The sequence below is a fragment of the Tamandua tetradactyla genome, chromosome 6 (genome assembly GCF_023851605.1).
Source record: "Tamandua tetradactyla isolate mTamTet1 chromosome 6, mTamTet1.pri, whole genome shotgun sequence".
Lineage (NCBI taxonomy): Eukaryota > Metazoa > Chordata > Mammalia > Pilosa > Myrmecophagidae > Tamandua > Tamandua tetradactyla.
The window spans coordinates 166783775-166805029 of record NC_135332.1 but is presented as its reverse complement, the minus strand read 5'-3'; the positions used below and the strand labels follow the sequence as shown (position 1 = coordinate 166805029).

The following is a 21255-nucleotide window of genomic DNA, read 5'->3' as shown; positions in this document are numbered from 1 at the left end:
ACCTGATCTTTATAGGACTAAGGTAAATCAGAAAACAGGGTAAAGGATGATATTGTCCATATTTTTAGATTTCAACTTCAGTGTGAGACCAAAGGGAGAGATGTTTATTTAGTACAAAATTTATTTTTGGGGTAGTGTATTTCCTAATTTAACTTGTATGGTCAATTTAGTTGAACACCTTAAACCATGGAATCTTGACTAGAGTATGAGATTTTGTTAGTTTGTCCAGATTAGTGTGATGCCCTGATATATCCCAGAGTAATTCGGGCAGTGAATTAGCAAGTATTTGAAAGTCCCCTTGAGGGACTAGGGAGAAAGGAAGAAGTACTCAACTTCCCCATTTGGAGAATTTCTGATATTCTCGGAAGTAGTAGGGACAGCTAAATAAATAGGCCGAGCCCTTGATCCTGGGGTTCACCCCTATGAAACGTATTCTTGCAAAGGATAGACTAAGCCTACTAATAATTGTGCCTAAGAGTCACCCGCAGAGAACCTCTTTTGTTGCTCAGATGTGGCCTCTCTCTCTCTCTAAGCCACCTGGGCAGATAAACTCACTACCCTCCCTCCCACGTGGAACATGACTCCCAGGGGTGTAAATCTCCCTGGCAACATGGGACAGAAATCCTGGGATGAGCCGGGACCCGGCATCAAGGAACTGAGAAAGCCTTCTTGACAAAAAGGGGGAAGGGATAAATGAGATAAAGTTTCATTGAGAGATTTCATAGTGGTTATCCTGGAGGTCATTCTTATGCATTATATAGATACCCATTTTTAGCTTATGGTGCATTGGAGTAGCTGGAGGGAAGTACCTGAAACTGCTGAGCTGTGTTCCAGTATTCTTGATTCTTGAAGACAATTATAGAAAGATAACTTTTACTACGTTGTGAAAACCTTGTGTGTGATGCTCCTGTTATCCAAGGTATACACAGACAAGTAAAAAAATATGGATAAAAAATTTTAAAAAAATAGGGAAGACAAAGGGTAAAATGAATTGGGTAGATGGAAATAGTAGTGGTCAATGAGAGGGAGGGGAAAGGGGTATGGCATGTATGAGTATTTTCTTTTTCCTTTTTATTTCATTTTCTGGAGTGATGCAAATGTTCTAAAAAATTATCATAGTGATGAATACACATCTATGTGTTGATACTGTGAGCCATTGACTGTATACCATTTATAGAATGTATGTGTGTGAAGATTTGTCAATAAAAATGTTTTTTTAAAAAGGACTGTGTGTCTGTTTGTACATATAACATATACATGGCTATAGAATATTTTCACATTTGGGTAAAATAATTGACCAGATATTAAACAGTAATAATGTAAACAAATAATTAATTTTATTTATATTATAATTATAATTAATTAATTAATAATTTTATAAAATTACCTAATGAAGAAATGTTCATAATAGGTTGCTAATAATCAAAACAAGTGAACAAAACATCAGAGTAATGTGCATATTATCCCATTCAAAGAAAATTATGTAAAATTATTTTTTCCTCCATATATTTATATATGTACATACATATACACTCACATATGTGCATGTTTCATCTGTATTTCTTCCCACTTTGCCACCCAAGGATATTTAGAAGAAAAATCCCAATTATATTATTTGATCTACAAATGTTTTCTAAATGAAAACATCAAGAGAATGACAGTACCATTATTGTGCCTAAGATCAGCGGTCATTTTTTTTTTTTAGCTATCATATATTTTTATTACAAGACATTTTAAAATTTGGACAGGTACGATTATGACAAAAAACATTTCATACAAAAGTACACTTTCAAATATTTTATCAAGCAAATAAAAACAATCTTCATTTATTTGCTCTTTCCAAAAGTTGTTGTATAGTAAACGTTTATATTGTACATGAAAGACATGCATTAAGCATAGAAAGACATGCATTAAGCATACATAATAATTGAGCATGTATTGGATATTCAGAAACAAAAGTAAAAATAAAGAGCAATGTAAACATTTGAAAAAAATAATGCACATTTTAGGTGTGGAAAATATGTTTCTTAATAATATATACATAGTTATATGTAATAACAGGTCATCTCTAAAATTGCTGAAACATGAGCCCAATAAAGTATGTTTTATGGCATGTGATACTATAAATCCTGGGACACTTTGTTGTGTTAACTCCATTATATAAAACACTTAGATCTGTAATATAAAAAAGTTATATAATATTGTATGAGAAAGATTGTCTTCCTCAAGTCATATTGAGAAAATTTCACAAAAAGAAATATTAAGCAATCATCATGCCCATTCTATGCTGAGCAAGCAGCCAAAAATGGGCTTCAAAGTAAATGTGGTGGTATACTTAATATTTTGAATATTTAAACTTTTTTTTATACTAAGACCATTTCTGGGTTCTATAAAAACACTCTGTGTTTAACCATGATTGGTAATCTCAGAACAAGAAAAATCCTGGCAAAATGGAGTCAGTTTCTGCTTGCTTTATTTGCACGAATAAGATATTTCAAGAGATGGGTATTTATAGAAAGAAATAGTAATGCTCAATTCACTTACAGCTTGACTCATCATTGATGTTCAAACATTTTTTAAAAATCCTGTGTAAACTGGATTATAAGAAAATCAAAAGTAACATTTCTGTTTGTATTATGGCATAGCCCTCAATTCAAATACAATTTGGGGAGAAAAATACAATTTGGGAAGCCAGAAAGATTGCACAAAGATTAGAGGCAACCTGAAAATTTCTTGATGAAAAACACTAAAGTCTCTAGGGCAATAAAAAAATATGCACAGACTTAATTACAAATATTTATATTTTAAAACAGAATTTTGGACCAGATATTCTGCTCAATATGAAAAATTCACACATATTTAAAAAGATATGATAATGTATTTGTGGTATTTGTGGCCATACTTGAATGCACAGAATACAGTAAATATTGTGGTTCTTCAGTCTGTTACCCATCATATTGTCTGTATTTTGAAAGCTGTACAACCAAAAGGAGTGAGCAAATATTTTTATCACACATAAAATCTAATTTAAGTACTGCTGATTTCACTCATTTGTTCAATAACTTGTCCTAAAATCTCATCAGCTGCCTTATACACATTATTGACTTGCTGAAGATCTAGATCAGGTACAATCATGGCCAGCAGTTGTCCTACATTAACTTTCTTCCTCAGTATAATTTACAGACTCCTCAATGTTACTTGAAATTGAAACATCCGTTCCTATCTGGTGGCTTGTAGATTTTAATTATTCAATTTCAGTTTTGAGTTCCTTACACTGTAAATGGATTTGTGATTTTACCATCTCCAAAAATTCAATCTCACTTTTATATTAGTCCCTCTCAATACTGCATTTGTCCACCTATCTAAGTACATCATCAAGCTGCAAAGCCATTTCATTCATTTCTCTTCTCTCATTACTGGAACACTGACCACATTCAGCCCTTACATGTTGCAAAGCACTACACTTTTTTCAGCCTTTCTGTTTCTTCCAAAGCTTGCCAATACTGAGAAGTCGTATAGTCTGGACTTGCAGATTTGCCATTAATACCTTCAAGTAAAAATACAGTATCAGTTTCACTAAATTGACGGCAAGTTTCATTTTTCATGAATTTGTCATTCATTTCTAGTATTCTCTGCTGTAACACTTTCACTTGGTCAGTAAACATATGATACTGTCTTTTACAATATTCTTTTTCTCGGGTGACTAGAAGTTGCTCATTTCTCAGTTCATTTAATTGGCAGCCAGCCTCAACTACAGATTTATCAAATGTCTCCTGGGTTTCATGTGTTTTTACTTCATCTTCCATACAGGATGGTAGTGTTGCTGTATCATTTCTTGCATCTATCTCATCTTCAATAGTTTCTTCCTTTTGAGCAACTAAGCTTGGTACTTCAGTAATTCCCTGATCACATCTGGAAAAGGAGGTGCGTTTTATACTAGTCTGGCCACAAGGTTCCTTATCATCCACACACTCGAGCTCAACGCCACTTTGCTCTATGTTGATCTGCTCCGATTTCATTTCACTGTCATGGTCTACTGCAGATTTGGGAGTATCGTATTCTTCTAAGATAATGCCATCTTCATCATCCTCATCTTTATTAACTGAATTTTCAAATGACTGATGAGTCAATCTCTGAGTCTTTACATTCAAAATTAAGGAATGAGAAATAAGTCTCTGTTTTAGGCTGTTGCTTGCAAGTCCAGACTGGGGTGAAAATCGATTATTATTTGTAAGTCTTGTTGCATAAGTATTTGCCACTTCTGAGAGATGTCCTCTGAGAACACTTTCCTTCACTGGAGGAAAGTTTTGGCTTGAGACAGGGGTTGTCTGAAACAACAGGTCAGCATTAATCCAAGTAATCATTCTCAGTTGCCTGATCCTGAATTTTGCCTTGGCTTTCTTTTTGCAGGTTTATGCATATGCAATATGCATCAAATCCTCATCTTCAGGTTCCTCTGGAACATCACAATTTCTGAACTGTGGGTCAGGGTTATTAGAGAAATACCATTTTTCTGTAAGTTAATCTATCCCATCTGGTAATTTTCACCATTTTTGACAGCAATCACATTGAACCCATGTCTGACCTGGACACTTCTGTATATCTTCAACTGGCAAATTTAAAGGATATTCTGCATTTTTCTTTACTTTCATTTCACTCCAGCAATCATTAAGCTTCCTTCCTGGTGCTACAATTGTAAGCCTATACTCAGTATAGTCAAAATCTTGTTTATTCTGAGTTGGCTTTAGGAAATTACATTCTATAATTTCAACTACTCCAGCACCCATGTTATTTGCCCTTAACTGATATCCAACTATTTCATAAGCTTTGATGAGTAAATTTCTGTGATACATCATTATCCCATAATGATTTTTATTTCTGCAGTTGAATCCAAAATGAATTCTCATGGGTTTAGTTAAAATTTTGGGTCATTAAATAGCACGTTCAATGTAGCAAGACTCTTTGAAACTAGCTGTGTTAGTTTGATTCAGTTGTCAACTTGGCCAGGTGAGCATACCTAGTCTTGTTGCTGCGGCCATAAGCCAACAGTACGTGAACCTCATCTGTTGCCAATTACATCTGCAGTCAGCTAGGAGGCGTGTCTGCTGCAATGAGTGATGTTTGACTTAATTGGCTGGTGCTTAAATGGAAGAACGCAATGTAGCACAGCCTAGCAGCTCGGCATGCCTCATCTCAGCACTCGCAGCTCAGCCCAGGCCTTTGGAGATGCAGAAGGAAGTCACCCCGGGGAAAGTTGTTGGAACCCAGGGGCCTGGAGAGAAGACCAGCAGAGACCATCTTGTGCCTTCCACGTAAGAAAGAACCTCAGTGGAAAGTTAGCTGTCTTTCCTCTGAAGAACCAACAAAATAAATCCCCTTTTATTAAAAGCCAATCTGTCTCTGGTGTGTTGCATTCCGGCAGCTAGCAAACTAGAACACTAGCTTTCTCTTCACTTTCTGTCTACGTAAGATGATCTGCATTCTTTGCTTTAGATATAATATACTGGAGTAAGCCCTCAATGAATAGTCACTGTCAAGGGCAATTTGGTTGATCCTTTTTTGCTTCCTGTACCCTTTCTTCCCTGTTGTCTCATCTAAATCCTCAGGGATTCTAATGTCATATTTGTCCCTATCAAAATCAAACTCTGTTGCTCCATTTTTGTAGCTTCTAAGATTCCAGTTGATGATCCTTTTCCCTTTCTTACCATAATAGCATCAGGTTCTGCTAGTGTGCAGATTTGAAAGGATATATGTCCCCTAGAAAAGCCATGTTTTAATCAAAACCCATTTTGTGAAGGCAGAATAATCCCTGTTCAATACTGTATGTTTGAAACTCTAATCAGATCATCTCCCTGGAGATGTAATTTTATCAAGAGTGGTTAAGCTGGATTAGGAGATGACATGTCTCCACCTATTTGGGTGGGTCTTAATAAGTTTCTGAAGTCCTGTAAAAGAGGAAACATTTTGGAGAATGAAGGAGATTCAGAGAGAGCAGAGCAGAATGACATAGCCCCGAGAAGCCGAGTTCACCAGCCAGCGACCTTTGGAGATGAAAAGGGAAGTGCCTCCCCGGGAGCTTCATGAAACAAGAAGCCAATAGAAGAAGCTAGCAGATGATGCCATGTTCACCATGTGCCTTTCCAGATAAGAGAGAAGCCCTGAATGTGTTCGCCATGTGCCCTTCCACTTGAGAGAGAAACCCTGAACTTCATCGGCCTTCTTGAACCAAAGTATCTTTCCCTGGATGCCTTTGATTGGACATTTCTATAGATTTGTTTTAATTGGGACATTTTCTTGGCCTTAGAACTGTAAACTGGCAACTCATTAAATTCCCCTTTTTAAAAGCCATTCCGTTTCCGGTATATTGCATTCTGGCAGCTAGCAAACGATAACAGCTAGTAACTTCTGTTTTGTGAAAAACAGAGAATATCCCAGAATTGCAATATGGCTGTCTTTTGATTCTACTGCATTAATCATCTGTGGGTGCCTTCAGAAAGATTCTATTGGGACAATAACGTGTTCTACTCCTATAGCTTTCAAGTAGGTCTGAGACCAGAAGCCCATGCTTGTGCTTTTTCCATTTTTGGTAAAAACTATTGCATCTTTACCCAGATACATATAACCTGACCTAAAGTCGTTCCCCTACAAGCCTGCAGGGACATGACCATTCATGCTGACTTTGTCAGTGAAGCCGAAGCTTAGCATTTTATGTGATTTATCTGAAGTCATGCCATGCCATTCCCATTATTAGTGAACGTCAAGCATTTATTATTGTCATGTCAATCCATATTTGTTTAACATTCACATCAGAATCATAAGCATTATCGCACTGAGGTGGATCTGGCTGGGTGGCTGTGCAGCCGTCTTTAGCGAGCTACAGAGCCAGGACCCACCTCAGCTGCAACCTGACTCAGCAGTCATTTCTTAATATCACTAAATACCCAGAATTTAAATTTCCCAAATTGTCTAATAAATGCATTTAAAAATTTATTTCATCAAATCATGATCCAAATAAGGTCCATTCATTAAAATTAGATATTGTAAGCCCTTATATATTTCATTAATTCTGGTCCTGCCCTTCACTCAGCCTTTGAAATATCCCTTCCAAATTTCATCCCTAAGGACTCAAGTGTTCCTGAATATATTCCTGAATGTGTTTCCTGGACATCCGCTTTTGGGCTGAAGTCTACACCACTGAGTATATACAGCATCCCATGAATACATTTAGCATAACACTTACCACATTTTCCCTGTACATATCGGCCTCTTCAAAGAGATTTTCCGATGTAAAGAACAATGTTTCATTTGCCTTTGAAATCTGAACACCTAATAGTGCCTGGCACATAATTATCACCTGCACAATGGCTTTTGGAGTAAGTGGGAGTGATGTGAAGAAAACGTAAGAGAGCTCTGCACTTAGAAGAGCAGCTGAGACTGAGAGTTGGCAGGTAGAAGACTTGTAGGCCTGCGTGGGGTTCCTAGCAAGGGAATGATGATTTAAGGAAGAATGGGATAAGGGACATGTACAAAACCAGCATTAGGCAAAGTGAATAAATTCTAAACCAAATTTTAGAACTTTATGGGCAAAACCTATACAGGATTCAATGTGAATACTTGGCTGAATCCATATAAATAAGTTCATCTGAGAATAAAACAGAATTTGAGGGCAGACTGATTTTGGCATTATCATAAAGAAATTTTTCATTACTGCTTGAAAAATCCATAACCCCTGACTCACAAAATAGAGTTTACATACTTTCCCAGTTTCTCAATATAATGTCTCAAGTCTCTACCTTAAAACATCAGTATTCCAGATATGTGATGAGGAAATTGTATTTGTAATAACATGTAAGAAGGACAGGAATTCAACAAAAGAAAGACTAGGAAGAATACTCATATTTAATTTGTTCAAAACAAATGCAAATATCCCATATCATCCAATAAGATAAAACTATAAAAAACAGAAAGTCTATGGATAACACTGTGTTTCTATCACCTCTAAATTATATTAGTCTCTTTCCAAAAACATTTGTATCATCCTCAGCTTGTATTGAACAATGATGCAATACTGAAACATTTCTTCCCAGGCTATGTTCTCACTTTAGTGGCTCTTGTGGCTTAATGTAGAAAAGTACTGTAACCTCACACCGCAAATTAGCTTAGCTTTGTCTAGTTAATAGTATAAAGAGACCTACTATACCATTATGTTCCAAATATGAAGCTTAGATCCAAAAATGCCACCTTAGGGAAATGCTGAGATAATGGCTAAAGTTTGCTAAAGGGAGAGCTCAGTTATATGCCAGATGATCACTGCAATACTTCAAACTCCCAATCACAGTTTTTTGCCTGAAAATGATGACTCTTCTTCATGTCCTATAACATCCTTCTTCCTGAGAGAGGTATCCTGGTTGAGCGGGAGTAACACTTTTCAGGTATGCAAAAGTTAAGAAAATGAACAGAGGATTAGAAGTAAAAAGATCTTGGATTCTAATTATAGACATGTTTCTAAGTAACTGAGTGGCATTGGACATGTTACAAGATGTTTCAGAGTCTCAGTGTTATCATCTATAAAAGAGGAATGTTCTAATTTGCAAGCTGCTGGAATGTGACATTCCAGAAATGGAATGGCTTTTAAAAAGGGGAATTTAATAAGTTGCAAGTTTATAGTTCTAAAGCTGTGAAAATGTCCAAATTAAAACAAGGCTATAGAAATGTCCAATCTAAGACATCTTGGGAAAAGTGCCTTGAGAAGGCTGATGATGTTCAGGGTTTCTTTCACAACTGGAAAGGCGCCTGTACTTCTTGTTTCATGAAGCTCCCCAGGGACATTTTCCTTCTTCATCTCCAAAGGTCTCTGGCTACATGGGCTTTTTGGCTCTTTCCAAAATGTTTTCTCTTTTAAAGGATTCCAGTAAGCCTATCAAGACCCACCTGGAATGGGTGGAGTCACATCTCCCTCTAATCAAAGGTTAATACCCACAATTGGGCAAACCACATCTCCATGGAGATAATCTAATCAAGTTTCCAACCCTACAGTACTGAATAAGGATTAAAAGAAATGGCTGCCTCTACAAGATGGATAGGGTTAAAACATGTCTTTTCTAGGTTGTATAATCCTTTCAAACCAGCACAAGGAATAATGACTTCTGGTCCAAGATGGCAGTATAAGATTTTCCTTGTGCCATTCCCCCACCGACTCTTTGAACAAGTAACAAAAGCTTGTAGAGCCATATTCCTCAGAACTCCAGAAAGCATTTACAGGGCTTCAGTAATCAGGTGAGTGCTAAATCAAGAAAACACAGCGTAATAATGTATAAGAGAAGCTCATGGTGCCCTTACCAGCCCTTCCCCACATGCCACAGCATGGTGTAGAGTCAGCCTATACCCCTATTGTGGGTCTCTGGTCCTATTCTAGAAGGAGCAGAGTAATCTCCTATGTGCATAATGGGAAATCTGTACATTAGTGCCAACCTCAAGGACTGAACCAGAAAATGTGTTTCAGACTCTGTTCCCAGAACTTACCCTGCAGACAGAGGCAGCTTGCAGACAACCAAAGTAGTGTAAAAAAACAAATAAAAGCAACCTTGGGCAAAGGAGTATCTGCTTTAAGAAATACAGTAGAGAACCCTGGGGGGGAGGGTCTATTTTATAGGTAGTAGAGGGGGCATTCAAGTTCCTGTAAATAGAAATTCCTAGAGCCACAAATAAGCACTAGTCCAGGACACCACACAGGCTTAGAAAAGGCAGATAAGGACTCTGCAATTCACATTTTTTTGCCCTGGGCTGATATTTTTGGGTAGAAGGGCTAAACTCAAGGGGAGCACAAGCCAATACAAAACTAATTTGGAAAGGTTGTGAAAGGTTATCTTTTGCATTGGTTTGTTTTTTGCTAGGCCCTGGCAGTCAAGGAAATCTCTGACCTATCACTAGCTGGATATACACTTAAATGAACAGCCAGCTCAGGGACTAAATCTCACAGTTAACACTTAAAATATTTTAAAAATATAGTGTGCAACAAGAGATTACAAGACAAATAAAGAAACAGGAAATGATAGCCCATTCAAAGGAACAAGATAAATATCCAGAAAGCATCAACAGAAAGACCATATTTTGAATATATCATTATAAGAATTTTAAAAAAATGATCCTCAATATGCTTAAGGAGATAAAGGATAATACAGAGAAAGAACTAAAGGATATCAGGAATGCAATGAATGAACAATATAAGAAACTCAATAAAGAAACTCAATAAAGATATAGAATTTTTTAAAAGGAACCAAAGAAAAATATTGGATTTGAAGGCCACAATAATTGAAATGGAAAATTCCGTAGAGGGTTTCAATAGCAGACTGGAACTGGCAGCAGAAAGAATCAGTGAACAATGGACAAAGGAAATGACTCAGACTGAGAAACAGAAAGAAATAAAGGAAACGGAACCTAAGAGACCTGTGGAACACCATCAGGCATACCCGTGCTCGCGTTCTGTGTGTCCCAGAAGAAGGAGAAGGAGATAAGGGGCAGAAGGAATATTCAGAGAAACGGCGAATTTGATGAAAGACCTGAATATACACATCAGGAACACCAACAACCCCCCACAGAGGGTAAATGCGAAGACAACCCCGACACACACAGTGGTCAAACTTGTACTGCTTCAGTTGTCCACATGCTGCTTCTGTCTGCAGGGAAATTCCTGGGAGGGTGAACTGGAGACTCAGAAAGAGCTAGAAGGCCAGCCAGTGACACAGGTTGAGCCAGATTTAGAAAACCAGTGTCCTTGTTCAGTCTTTCAGGCTGTCATCAGGTGGAGTGGCACCTACATACAGGCTCCTCACCATGCACATATGCGTTTCTCTGCTCCCTCGGGGTCAGGGCCAGCGCCCCAAATGGGAACACAGTTTGACTCCACACTGCATTGAAGAGGGATGGGAGAGGGGCTTGCAAAGGCACATTAGCCTCTCCTACAGTTTTTAAGTCATATTTTCTTCATTTGGCACTTATTCTGTTACTGCAAACCCAAGTTTCCATCAATAGATAAATGAATGAACAAAATGCAGCATATACATCCAATGGAACACTATTCAGCTAAAATACAAGTTGGAGAACATATTTGGAAATCATATTCTGATAAGGGAATATTATCTAATACATAAAGATCACTTACAAATCAACAATATGATAGATAAACTACCTAATTAAACAATGGGCAAAGAATTTGAATAACTGTTACTCTAAATAAGATATGCAAATCCCAATAAACACATGAATAGATGTTAATATCATTAGTTATTAGGAAAATGCAGATTAAACCCACAGTGAGATACCATTTCTCACATACTAGGATGACCATAATAAAAACAAAAATGACAGTAAAAAGTGTTGGCAAGAATACAGAGTAATTGGAACCCTCAAATATTGCTCGTGACAATGTAAAATGGTACAATCATTTTGCAAAACAGTTTGGTAGTTCCTCAAAAATTAAACATAGAGCTATAATAAACAATTTCATACTTAGGTATATTCGCCAGAGAGGTGATAATATATGTCCCCAAACAAAATTGTACCTGAATTTTCATAGAAGCAATATTTGAAATAGCTAAAAAGTGGAAACAATCCAAGTGTTCATCAGTCGAGTAAAGGAGAAACAAAATGTGGTATGCCATATAATGGAATGTTTTTGCCATAAGGAAGGGATGAAGTACTGGTACATGCTATTTATATGAAATATCCAGGAAAGGAAAATCCATAGGCACAAAATTTGATTAGTTCTTTCCAAGGGCTTGAGGTAGGGAGGAGTAGGTAATGACAGTTAGTGGGTATATGGTGTCTTTTTAGAGTGATGAAATTGTTCTTTAATTAGGTAGTGGTGATGGCTGCATAAATACTAAAATCTAGTGAATAGAATTTTACTATATGTGAATTATACCTCAAAAAAAAAGAATTCATAGATAAGTTTAATTTTAGAGTATACACAGCAAAGAGAGAAATAGTGAGCTGGAACTTAGCTTGGAAGAATATATCCAGTGTCAAGTATGGAATTTTTTTTTATATTCATCATCATGATCATTACTTAGAACATTTGCATCAATTCATAAAAAGAAAACAAAAAAAAATCATACATAAACCCTTTACCCCTCCCTTTCACTGATCACTAGAATTTCAATCTACTAAATTAAGTTTAACATTTGTTTCCCCTATTATTTATTTATTTATTTTTAATACATATGTTTTACTCCTCTGTCAATAAGGTAGATAAAAGGAGCTTCAGATACAAGGCTTTCACAATCACACAGTCACGTTGTGAAAGCTGTATCATTATACAATCATCTTCAAGAAACATGGCTACTGGAACACAGACCTACATTTTCAGGCAATTCCCTCCAGCCTCTCCATTACACCTTATCTAAACAGGTGATATCTATTTAATGCATAAGATTAACCTCCAGGATAACCTCTCGACTCTGGAATCTCTCAGCCATGGACACTTTATTTTGTCTCATTTTGCTCTTCCCCCTTTTGGTAGAGAAGGTGTTCTCAATCCCTTGTTGCTGAGTTCTAGCTCATTCTAAGATTTCTGTCCCATGTTGCCAGGAAGGTCCACACCCCTGGGAGTCATGTCCTATGTAGAGAGGGGGAGAGCAGTGAATTTGCTTGTTGTGTGGGCTGAGAGAGAGGGGCCACATCTGAGTAACAGAAGAGGTTCTCTTGGGGGTAACTCTTAGGCCTAATTTTAAGTAGGTTTAGCCTATCCTTTGCAGGGTTAAGTTTCATATGAACAAACCCCAAGATTGGGGGTTCAGCCTATTTCTTTGGTTGTCCCCACTGCCTGTGAGAATATCAAGAATTCTCCACTTGGGGAAGTTGAATTTTCCCCCTTTCTCACCATTCCTCCAAGGAGACTTTGCAAATACTTTTTCATTCACTGTTCAAGTCACTCTGTGATTTATTGGGACATCATTCTGGACGAACCTACAAAATCTCATGCCCTACTCAAGGTTCCAAGTACTATGGTGTTTGATTAAGCTCTCCACATAAGTTATATTAGGAAATGCACTAGTCAAAATATAAATTTTGTACCAAATAAACATTTTTTTTTTTTGCTTTAGTCTCACACATAATCAAGTATGGAATTTTAATAGGTATTTCATCGAAGCCACAGAGCAGTTTGAGAATTCACATCTTCAAGATATTGAGCCTTCCAATCTAAGAGTGTGGCCCTATTCAAACGCTGCTGATGGGAGTTTAAATTGGTACAACCATTTTGCAAAAGGATTTGAAAATATTTATTACATATTTATTTATATACCCTACTACTGAGCAACTCCATATCTATGTTAATAGAAAACGGAAATAAGTGCATATTGTCATAAAATGTGTACAGGTATGACATTTCATCAGTAGTTATAGGACTACACAAAATGTCAAAAACACTAAACCGTGATTATGTCTGGAGATTTTTAACATTCTTCCCATTGTTCATTGTTCAATAATTAGAGAATATAAGTAAGGATATAGATGATTTGAATGACACTTTCCATCAAATTTTTCTCATTACACTCAGGCTTTTGAAGAGCACAAAAAACAGCTTTTGACAGAGACCACATGATGGGCCTCAAAAGAGTTCAAATGAATATGAAGTCATTGAATGCATGAAGGGTATGTATTTTCTGGTCAATGTGTAATTAACTTAGAAATCAATAACAAAAAAATACCTAAGAATCTCCATATACTTGTCAGAATACTCTGCAACTACACTAAATAGCACATGACCTGTAAGAGGAAAGCAAGAATAAAATTATAAAATATTTGTTTTGTGTGATAATGAGCATACAAATTTTTAGGATGTAGCTAAATCAGTACAAATAGAGAAATTTATACTTTTAAATATTTTTGTTACAAAGGAGACAAGGAGACAAGGTGTATATTGATCTAAGTCACCATCTTAAGAAATTAGAAAAAAAAGAGTAGATAAAAATCAGCATAAGCAGAAGGAAATAAATAGTAAAATGTGATCCAATGAAATAGAAAACAAAGAAGCAAAAAGATTAACAAACACACATCTGGTTCTTGAAAAGATGAATATTAAGATAAACTGTTAACAAGAATGATCAAGACAAAAATGGGATAAAGCACAAATTATGTATATCAGGAATAAAATTAGAAATATCATTATATATTCTACACTCATTAAAAAACAATAAGGTAATATTATAAACAGCTATGTGCCAATAAATTCAACAGCATAGATAAAATTGACACATTTCTTGAAAGATAGCACCTACCATAATGGACAAGAAGAAAGAGAGTTCCTGAATAACTTGCATCTGAAAAATAATTATATTATAATGAAAATTCTTTGCACTTAGGGAATTCCTGATCCAAATCATTGCTCTGATGACTTCCAGATATTTAAGGAAGAATAATTGCCAATGTATTTTTAAATCTTAGGGGAAATAGAGGCAAGAATACTTGTCAACTTAGTTTTTGAAACCAGCATAAATCTGATACCAAAATTGATAATAAATATTTAAATAAAGGATGAATAAAGACATAAAAGTTTCTCAACAAAATATTAACAAATCAAATCTCATAGTGTATAAAATGGCAATGTTATTACAAATTGGCGGTGGTAATCTCAAAAATGCATAGCTGGTTTCATATTCAAAACAGCAATTAATGCAATTCACTAAAAAAAAAACCTTATGAACACACTTCACTCAATGTAAAAAATGCGTTTGACAAATTCTAACACCCACTTAGAATTTAAAACAAAACAAAATATCTTAGCAGTTAGGAATAGAAGGAAAATTCTTCAACCTAGAAGGGCATCTAAGAAAATCGCTAATATTATATGTAATAAAGATCGAATGCTTTCTCTCTAAGATTGGCAATAAACAAGAAAGTCTTTTTCAGTATTTCTATTCAGCATTCATGCAGTGCTTGAGCCAGGAATTTGAAGCCCTGAGCTCCTCCTTTTAAAAATAACGTTATCTGGTTTATTTAGACATTACTAATTATTATACTTTTTAACTCCACAAATTCTGTTAAGTTATCAAATGCTTTGTCACCCAGAGTGCTGCCTATTATGAGCAGTTGAGTAGAAGTATCCAATAGAAGTATTTCTATTGTCAATTCACGCCATGGACTATCAGTGTCCTCTTTATTATTGGAAATAAATTCATCCATGCTGCTTAATCATTTTAGATAATCAATTCCCAAAACCCCCAAATAAACTCAGAAATCTCATCCTTATGATTCTGTTTCTCATTATTCCTGCAAAGGATAAGCTAAGCCTACTTATAATTATGCCTAAGGGTCTCCCCCAGAGAAGCTCTTTTGTTGCTCAGATGTGGCCTCTCTCTCTAAGCCAACATGGCAAGTGAACCCATTGCCTTCCCCTGCTGTGTGAGATGTGTCTCCCAAGGGTGTGAATCTCCCTGGTATGTGGGACAGAAATCCAGGGTAACCTGGGACCCAGCATCAAGGAATTGAGAAAATCTTGACCTTTAAGAGGAGGAGGAGAGAAATGAGAAAAAATATAGTGCCAGTGGCTGAGAGATTTCAGAGTCAAGAGGTTATCCTGGAGATTATTCTTATGCATTATATAGATATCCCTTTTTAGTTTATAGTGTATTAGAGAGGCTAAAGGGAAGTACCTGAAACTGTAGAGCTTTAAGAAACAGCCTTGTTTCTTAAAGATGATTGTATAAAGATATACTGTTTACAATATGACAGTGTGATTGTGAAACCTTGTGTCTGATGCTCCCTTTACCTAGAGTATGGACACATAAGTAACAAATATGGATAAAAAAATAAACAAATAATAAGGGAACAAAGGTTAAAGTCTTTTGAGTAGATGGAAATACTAGTGGTCAATGAGAGGGAGGGGTAAGAAGTTTGGTATGTATGAGGTTTTTTTCCTTCTTATTTTTCTGGAGTGATGCAAATGTTCTAATCTATGTGTTGACATTGTGAGCCATTGATTGTACACCATGTATGGGATGTCTGTATGTTAAGAATGTTTGTGTTTGTATGTTGTTTTATCAGTAAAAATATTTTTAAAAAATAAAAAAATAATGCAAGTTTCACAAGGACAGGGATTTTTCTGTTTTGCTTACTGATATATCCCCAACCCTGAAAACAGTACAAATAGTTAATACAGTATATCTTTGTTGAATGTTTATATATTCAACACATTATAATTCTTTTTAAGAAATAAATAAAACACTTAAAACTTCACTTAAAGAAAAAAAAAAGATTCTCTTTCTCAAGAACCAAACCTAGTACCAAAATCTATATTAGTCAGAGTTGTCCAGAGAAATGGAACCAAAGGACATTTAGGCTGGCTCATGCTGTAACTAGTGCCCTGCTGGCAATTGTGCCAGCCAAGTCCCAGTCCAGGTTCGATAGTCTTGAAACTAAAGGAATTTAGAGATGTGAGGGCCAGTAGGAATAAGCAGTAAAATTTATTAAAAGACTGGGCAGGCCACGTGGCTCAGCAGGCAGAGTTCTCGCCTGTCATGCCGGAAACCTGTTCGTTTTCTTGTGCCTGCCCATGTTAAAAAAAAAAATGGTTATTAAAAGAGAAGTTTATCAAAAAGAGACAGTACACTTTAGAGAGGTTAATGTGGATGTGCCCAGAGGAGGGACACACAGTGAGTGGAGTAGGCCAACTTATTTTATAGGAAAATTGTGTTGGAAGCAGGTTTCCATAGTCACCTTTGAATATTAGGTGTCTTCTTTGTTCTGGAGGAGATAGCTAGCAGAATTCCTGGTTTGTTGTCACCTGCCTGAAATCTGTCTTTGGGAAAATGGTTAACAATCTTTATGACCCCGTGCTTCCTATTATTAACTTAACAGTTTGCTTTGGGCCCAGAATTCTACAAGCTTTTATGATTTGGGGAGGTTGCGATGGTTTGGGGAGATTTGGGGGCTTTAGGGAAGTTTTTGTCCCAAGAAGTTTATAGCTCTGTATTAGTTCCTTTAGGGTGAGAGAAGAAACAAGGGACTTGAAGTTGTCTGTTAACTTTTTCAGAACTGAGTAGGAAACCAAGGACTTACAGTTGTCCAATTTCATCCTGCATCAATACGACCACGGGAATTGGCAAGTCCAGATTCCTTAGGGCTGGTCACAATTTGGAAACTCCAGTGAAGGCGAGGTTGAATTCCCCAGGAGAGGATGTGCTGGGGAAGTCTGAAAAACACTCAGCTGCCATCCCCCAGCCCTCACTTTTTCCACCCCCCCCACCTCCTTTTCTCTGTATGCAGATGTTTCAGTATGTTTCCATTCTGTAGCTTGGAGATGGGGAGACATTAGGTTTAATGGAATGGCCTGACCATACTTTAAACCCAAAACTGGGACAAATGAGCTACTTAACAGGGGTGAATGCTCGTTTGCAGGCCTCCCAGGGGTTATATAAATGCTCTAGCCTTGGACAGTACAGATTTGTACAGTACTTCCTCCAGAAGTGGGGCATGCAGACCTGCCATCCACCAACCCTAACCCAAGAAATTGGCCTCCCTAGGAGACTGGCCCTGCTCTTTTGGGCCCCTTGTGCTGTATAAGCAGACATTTCCTGAAAGTCTTGGTTACGTCTGAGCCTGTGTTCCCATGACACTCCTTGTACCAAGTTGCTCCCAAAGCAGGCTGGCTGAAGTAGAGGTAGGGATTCTTTTCTGATTTCTGAAATCCTCAGTGCTGTCTTTAAGACCTCCAACTAATTGAATGAAAGATTCCCCTCATTGCTGGAGGAAATATCCTTTGTTGACTATAGATGCAATCAGTCTTACAAGGGCAATCAACTCCATTTATGAAGTGCTCTCATAGTACTTGCTTGACCATAAAGCCGGATACCACATCCTGGTCAAATTGACACATGAAATGAATCATCACATATATTCAAAGCTCAGTATAAAAGGAAATAGTGCTGCTGTTACTATAAGAAAAAGGTCGTTATAAATACTAGTAATATTCTTTTTACTATTATATCCTGTTCTGATCCCAAAGCAAGGTGTGAGTCCATTTGAATCAGAAGAAAATATGAAAGTAACAAACAAATGGAAGTTGATAAAAATAAAATGATTGACATTTTCAATCTTACTTGATTAAGGATGTGATGCTTGATGATTTTTTATTAATCAATCTCCTGGATTAGCCCATGGCAACCATATTTATGTAATCTTTTTTGAAAAATAGGTTGAATTCATTATGTAACTGAAAGGAAACATTCTATTTTTCTCATCACTGTCTTCAAATATTATTTTTTATAGTCCTTCTTTATCCCTGGATGATATCTCAGGCAGACTTTAAAGCATTCTTGCTACCTTTGGGTTGAGAAAACTCACATTTTTAAATATTACTACATGCTGCTACATGTTTTGAGTTCTGGAATTTACAAACTAGCTTGTTTTAGAACAAAATTCCTGTTTAGGATAAAGAGAAATTGTAGACGAAATGTAAAATAAAATAAAATAAAATAAAATTATATTTGAAGAAACTGGAGAGCTTTCAAGGCATAGGCCTTAGAAAAAGTGAAGCACAGAAAGATGAGCTTGAAATTTACTTTTGCTTTTCCCTCCAAAGCAGTTGTAGGTTCTAAAATTAAAAAGTGGACAGGTTGTGTAGAAAGTGGCAGCTAATAGCCTGGGTAGTTGAGGAAAGCTCTGAAAGTCTTATGGGCCTGGGGGAAAAAGTTGAAGTTCAGAAATCCCTCAGTGGAGGTCCCTGGTTTTCACACAGGATTTCTTTGGAACCCAGGTGGTTACAATTTAGAAATGGGACTTGTCAAAAGAAACAGAATCACAAATAATAATCAATATAATGGGTTTATTGGAAGAGAAACCATTCCAACAGGGAGAAAAAAAAATTGTAGTATGAGTTTCAAAACAGTTAGCAAGTTGCATTAGCTTAAAAAAGCAATTAGGAGATTTCCAAAGGAGAAGTTACAAGAACTGGTTGACATTTAAGTTCTTTGGTTGACATTTAAGTTCTTTATTACAAAGGAGGGTCTTACAAAGTAGGGAATGATCAGAGATTCGTTATAGTAGCATACTCGTCTGTTTCTGATAAGTTATCTCTACTGGACCAAAACCAGCTTATTTCCAGTTGTCACTTAACCTGCAATTTTATTTCTAACTTTTGACAAAACTCCTGTCACTTCTCAGAAAGGGGGTCACTCAAGCACTGTCAGAGCAGACAACCAATTTATTGTATTGAATAGTCCCCCTTTTGATCATTTTTCCAGTGATCTCATTGGTAACTTTAGCAAAACACTGTGGTCACCACCATCAATCTCTGTCATAGACATAGCATTCTGTCTCAATGCCAGAAAGTAGAAGCAGATTTAATTTTGTTTTGTTTTGTCTTTTTCCTTTTAGTTTTTTGCAGATGTCCCTGTCTTAATTGCAGTGAGGTGCATTGGTTGGCTGTTTAATTGCATTTCAGTCTCTCAGAGTGGGGTTAGTCATTTTTTGGAATGGATTATGGTTATGATTCCCTTTCTGACACAAGAAGTTTTAATTTTATCTCATTTTTAGTTTAGGCTTGATCCACCAGAGACAACCCCTAATTTTTCTTAATGACCTTTAATAAACATATAAATAGAAGCATAAAAGACAATGCACTGATTGTCTCTATACTTTATCAAAGTAAAATTTATTATTGAACAAAGGATAAGTGACATTCATATATTAGGATATTTTAAAGCTTCATAGCCAGGCTCAATATGTTGTTAAGTCACATAATCTGGATTTTGTATTTCCTGCATTCTATTTATGTATACAGAGTCAGCCTTTTCCGGCCTCTTTATTAAAATTACTTGATGCCTAATGGCCAGTGGCAGTTTGTTCCATCAGGCTATTTATATTGAAACAACAACAAATATAACTAGTAAAGCATATAGCTAGTAAAACAAATTCTTCCAATATAATTCTTAAAAGATCTGCAATGGATCAATCCATTAAACCAGTCTTTCATCTCTGAAAACAATTCAGTCCAGGAAAGTATAAGGATTTTTTCCAGGGAGTAAAATAATTTATGTAGTTTCTATTATTTCAAAAGAGTTTATGTAAAACAGCAATATTCAGATATTAAGGTATAGGTACCATCTTAAATTATTGTTAATATATTTAATGCTTCTTTGTTTTGTATTATGAATTTGGCCAAACTGTGACCACCTGAAGTTCCTGAAACATAGAGAAGATATGATTAAAAGCTAGTTTGGTAGGTGTAGATAAGTTTCTAATGTCCTTTATTTTAGTTTGTAAGTATTTAAATCAGGAGACATTGTCTCAAAGGAGTAAAAGTTGAAGTCTTGATTACCTAAAAGGTAGGATGTCTTTGGCATTGATGCAGAAAAGACCCAAGATTAAAACTTGGCTAGCATTTAGAGTCTTTAAAGCTGGAGGTTGGGAAACAAATACCCCAATCCGCAAAGTTCTCCCCATTTTGGGGGTAAAGTTTGATGAAGGCTGTGTTCAAAATGGAAATATAATCCAGTTCCTTTGAGGGATAAGATAGTTTTTTGTTTGAATTTAAGGTGGACAGTTTGAAGAATGGTTACTAAAGTTCAGCCAAGTCAGAGCACATCCAGCTGCACTAATGGTGACACCTAAATTAAAAGTTGATGAAGAATTTGCTAAGAGGATTCATCTACAAGGGCTCATAGGTATGATTTCCTGCAATACTATTTGTGATTATTTTTATTCAAGTAGTGAGTTCATAGTGTTTTATTTGGCTTAGTTATCCTAAAAAGTTCCACTAGTTTGGTTACCAAAATGCATGAAGGATATTTGGTTATAAGTTCTTGGAATGGAAAGTGAAAAGAGGATTTATCATAATTGTAATTAGGAGAGCCCCCAGGTCTGCAATCTATGCACCAAAAGGTTCATACAGAAAGGAGTAAATATACTGGCAAAAAAAAAAAAAAAAAAAAAAGAGTTCTAATCGTTTAGCTTTAGTGACATGATGCTAAATCAAGCCATCCGAAAGGTTTGCTACTGAGCTTAAGACCTCTATAGGTTGTGTGCCAGTTTGAAAGAATGTATGTACCCTAGAAAAACCATGTTTTAATCCTAATTCCATTTTGTAAAGGCAGCTGTTTCTTCTAATCCCTATTTAGTACTGTATGTTTGAAACTGTAATTAGATCATCTCCCTGGAGATGTGACTCAATCAAGAGTGGTTGTTAAGCTGAGTTAGGTAGAGATGTGTCTCTACCCATTCCGTGAATTACTGGTCTTGATTAGTTTACTGAAATCT

General features: G+C 36.2%; 1 long non-coding RNA gene and 1 pseudogene across 1 annotated transcript in view; one reads left to right on the top strand and one right to left on the bottom strand.

Annotated features, from left to right (window-relative positions):
* LOC143686485 (uncharacterized) overlaps window positions 1-20658 on the top strand; it is a 32810-nt gene extending 12152 nt beyond the window's left edge. Inside the window, exons 3-4 of the long non-coding RNA XR_013177188.1 lie at window positions 13559-13653; window positions 20535-20658. This is a non-coding gene — a long non-coding RNA (uncharacterized LOC143686485). The remainder of the gene's footprint in view (window positions 1-13558; window positions 13654-20534) is intronic.
* Window positions 3028-6744, bottom strand: LOC143686484 (MORC family CW-type zinc finger protein 3-like; annotated as a pseudogene).
* Window positions 20659-21255: the final 597 nt, after the last annotated feature.